Source organism: Sapajus apella, unplaced genomic scaffold, assembly GCF_009761245.1.
Source record: "Sapajus apella isolate SASKATOON/1434 unplaced genomic scaffold, GSC_monkey_1.0 scaffold8, whole genome shotgun sequence".
In the NCBI taxonomy this organism is placed as follows: Eukaryota; Metazoa; Chordata; class Mammalia; order Primates; family Cebidae; genus Sapajus; species Sapajus apella.
Window position 1 is genome coordinate 45,175,359 of NW_022436948.1, and position 5,076 is coordinate 45,180,434.

The following is a 5,076-nucleotide window of genomic DNA, read 5'->3' on the forward strand; positions in this document are numbered from 1 at the left end:
ACATATTTTGGGACTACAGGTGACAATTTGATGTATGTATACAATGTATAATGATCAAACCAACATAATTGGGATATCCATTGCTTCAAACATTGATCTTTTTCTTGGTGTTAGGAACTTTACAATGCTTCTAGCTATTTTGAAATATACATAAATTACTGTTAACTCTAATTTTCCTACTGTACTATTGGGATACTAGAACTTACTCTTTTAAACTATATTTTTGTGCCCATTTGCCAATTTCTTTTCATCCCCTCTCTTCTCTTTTCCTTCTCAGCCCCTGGTAATTCTACTGTCTACCTCCATAAGTTCCACATTTTTAGTTTCCATGTATTAGTGAGAATAGGTGACATTTGTCTTTCTGTGCCTAGCTAATTTTATTTAACATACTGATTTCCTGTTCCTTCCACATTGCCACAAATGACAAAATTTCATTATTTCATGAAGGAGTTATATTTTATAGTGTTTCTACACCACATTTTAAAATCACTCATTCATTAATGGATACTTAGATTGATTTTATGTATTGACTACAGTGAATAGTGTTGCAACTAACATGTAGATATACTAATAGTAACTTCTTTTATTTTGGATGTATACCCAGGAGTGGAATTTCTGGATAAGATGGTAGCTGTATTTTTAGTTTTTTGAGGACCCTCCATACTTTTTTCCATAACGGCTTTACTACTTTGCATTCCCAGTAATTGATTTGAGATACAAGCATTCTCCTTTCTCTGCATCCTTGCCAGCATCTGTTACTTTCAGTCCTTTTGATAATAGTCATTTTAACTGGAATATGATGATATCTCAGTGTATTTTTTATTTTCATTTCCTTGATGATTAATGATGTTAAGCATTTTTTATATACCTGTAAGCCTTCTTGTTAAGCAACATAAATATATTCTCAATAAGGAAGATCTTAGAAAGTGCACAACCCAACTTCTTTTCTTATGAAAGGTTAAGTGTTCAAAAATCTAATTTATATGAATGTTCACCATAAGATTATTGGTAAATAAAAATTAAGAACTTATACAAGTGTTCTTCAAAAGACCAAGGATTAATTAAATGATTATATATCCTTGGCTTAGAATAATGTGAAATCATTAAAGATGCTCTTTCCAGTATTTCCTGACCTAAATATATGACCATGTTACATTAAGAGAAAAAAATATAAAATTTTTGAATTCAATTTTGAAATAAAATACATGAGAAGTCAAACATGGTGGCTCAGGCCTGTAATCTCAGCACTTTGAGAGATGAGGCAGGCGGACCACTTGAGCCCAGGAATTCAAGACCAGCCCAGTCAACATGGTAAAACACTGTCTCTACACAAAATGCAAAAAGTACCCATGTATGGTGGTTCACGCATGTAGTTCTAACTGCTCAGGAGATTGAGGTGGAAGAATCACCTAAGCTTGAAAAGTCAAGGCTGCAATGAGCTATGATCACACCACTGCACACCAGTCCTCCAGTCTGGGTGACAGAGTAAGATCTTATCTCTGTAAGAAAATAAATTATATATATGTACACATAAATATATATATATATATATACATATATATATATATATACATATGAGAGAAATATTTATATAGAAAAAGCAACCCAGGGAGAGTCCCTTGAGTCTCCAAAATAACCAGGAAACAGTATATTTACTTTTACAGACAGAAAATACGTTAGAATGCTTGTATAAACTGTTGATTCCCTTCTTTCATTTTTTTTGTTGACTATCTGTGTACCAAGTCCACCCCGTACCCATTCAGACTACTCTATCTCTGCTTACTGCTTTGGAAATGAATATGACATAAAAATATAAACGAGCCTGGATTTGGTTTTGTGTTTCAAACCTCGTGGAGAAAGTGTCCTCAGGTCCTAGAGACTTATACCAATATATAATAAATAGCAGCAGTATAAAATGTTACATCTATTATTTTTCTTACTTGTCTAGAAAAATAGTCTCTTAGAATGTGGCAAAAATAACGTAGGGGAAAAGATAAGCTTCTAAAAGCAAACAGGGTCCTGAAAAGAGCCCAGTTTTGTGGACAGCTCCTGAGGCTTACTAACAGGGCTAACGGACGGGAAGTAGCCAGCCTCTCAGATGGTTTCAGTTACAAGAGCAAAGGACGCCTGAATCCCAGGCCGCTTCTACCCCATGTCAACTTCATGTGAATCAGAAAAGCTGCTTTCTTTAGGAATATGAAGACTGCTATCCTAAGGAAAACACAAAGGAAAAGACACATCTTCCCCTGTGCCAGAAAGGCTTGGCAAGTAGATTGCCCAAGATAAATTTCAGCATCCATCCACCCTCTTGACTGGGCATTTTTGGATAATGCAAAAGCTACACAAAGCTATAACACTATCTCACCTGTAGTCTGACTGGAGGCCTAGCCGAATTGAAAGGACCCAACAGATGCAACAGATACATTTTCTTAGACATTCATAAAGTTTTTCATGTCCTTTGAGTAGCTGAATGAGTTCCATACAGCCAGGAGTAATATAGACATAGCTTAGAGAGTCATCATACCTTTATAAAGAATAAAGGATGGATTGATTGCACTGAGAATGAGTAGATAATTAACCACATGATGAAAGATGTTTCTGCTGAAGCTAATGTTAACAGACAACATTGAGACCAGGTCTCCCTGGCCCCAACACTGAGATTCAATAACCCTAACATCACCTCCACCATCACCAACATAACAAATCTCTTTATAAGCAGAGCCATACCCCTGGAGAAGAGTGGGGGCATTGCTGAAATTAAAAATAAGATATATTTCTGACAAAATAGAAACCTGAAATCAAAATTGAGTTTTTAAAAAAATGTTCTATTTCCTGCACCTAAGGTTGTAGAATGAAAGTTATGTATTTGCTAACTTTGAATAACTAATATCATGGTCACCTTTAATAATAAGGTCACCCTGACAAGAATTCTGGGATCTCTTGGAAATCACTCAGCTTATTTTACATTTTTACCCTCTAACAAACGAATACCTGAAGTATGAGATATAGTTGAGCACAATATTTAAGCCTACGTTGTATAGCTTTGTAAGGATAAACAACATAACACTGGTATCAACTTGGAACATTTTTGAAAAAATATACCGAGTAACTTGTTAGATTTTAAATTTAGTCTCAAGCATTTTGAAATTTACTGACAATTTAACCTTCAAGACTTCACAATTTGCAGGATCATTCTGTTTAACTTTTACTTGATTACCCAATGATGAATGTTTACTTTTCTCTATGAAAATTAAAGAACTAACATTGACAGTCATCATTTTCCTAACTCAGTGAGGCTTAACACGTTCTCCCTCACGCATCCAAATGCCTCCTAATTCAGTCTGTTGCTGATCTCACCTCACCTGATTCTAATGTCACCAATCATGAATCATGATTGTTTTCTTCATCTCCGTGGCATCCAATCTTGTGGTGCACAATTTTCAGGAGTATTATAAAGTGTCCATATTTATTTACCTCTACTAGAGGAACAAATAATCTCAATCGTAAGTTAAGCTTGCCCTACCCCAGCATTATTAATGAGAAATCCCTGTTAGAACACACAACCCAAAGAATCAAAAGAGAAACAATGGTATTTTATGATTCTGAGAGGTTTATTTTTTACTAAACTTATAAAAAGTTAAGCTCATTTTCTAGAACTCAAAACAATGATAAACCCAGAATAAAATAATCACCAGAGCGTCTAAAATTTCATGAATGCTTTCACAAGCTCTGTCTATATCTAATTCTTCATAGTATTAACTTTTCTATGTGTAAGAGCTAATATATTATTTATATACCACCTTTCAGAAATTAGAACCAAATATAAAGGTAATTATACTAATTTTAGTTGTTATTAAAAGTCAAATTCCTCAATATTTGGCTTAAATAATGAAGACATATTTTTCCCAAGCATTAAGAAACTTGGTGAAAAATCTGTCTGGTTATATATTCTATACCATTATCTATAAGACAGTTGTTTATTGCGCTAATGAGCACAGAGTCAGCAGATGTCTAGAACCTATTTGGCAGCTGCTAAACTTTATATCCATAATCCAAGAATCCATTAGTTGGAATAATTTTTAGAAACTCAAATGTCAAAATTCTGCCAATGCTTCATCCGTAGGAAACCTAGAATTGGAAGATCTCTTGCTGTACAATATTTCTCCCTAAAAATCATCTGAAAATATTGGTTAAGCATTACCTGAAATATTCACATAGAACATCAATATCATAGTTAAAAATATTTGAATTTCGCCAACATTCTTAAACTTAATATATCAAATTCTAAATGTGTGTATCAGCTCTTTTAGAGACTGGAGATGTGAGAGGCAGAGAAGAAATATTGCAGATAACAGCTTTGTAAGCCTTATCATAATAAGGTTTTCTATAGAAGCCGCAGTTTATCAAACTATGGCCAATTGATGCCATCAATCCTTAATTTTCTGCTTCAGATCCAAACTTACCTTAAACTATAATTTGTTCTGGTGCTTTGGAAGACTTTTTTGTTTTAATACATAATATTTTACATATTTATGGGGTATATGTGAGTATTTGTTACATGCATAGAGTGTGTGATGATTAAGTCAAGGTACTTGGAGTATCTATCACCATGAGAATTTATTATTTAAGTATGTTGGTTACATTTTTTTTTCTTCTCTTTTACCTGCTTTGAAATATACAATATATTGTTGCTAACTGTAGTCACTCTAGTCTGCTATCAGTTATTAGAACTTATTTCTTTTATTTAACTGTATGTTGCATTCATTAAACAATCTTTCTTCATCTTCCTCTTATCAACACCACCTTTCCAGCCTCTGGTATCTATCATTCTGTTCTCCACCACCATGAGATCAAGTACTGTATCTCCTACCAAAAGTGAGAACATGCAGTATTTTATTTTTATTGCATTTTTATGCCTGGCTTATTTAACTTAATATGGTGAACTCCAGTTTCATCCACATTGCTGCAAATGACACAATTTTATTCTTTTCTATGGCCAAATATTATTCCATAGCGTACATATTCTACATTTTCTTTATCCATTCATTCATTGATGGACACGTTAGTTGATTTTAT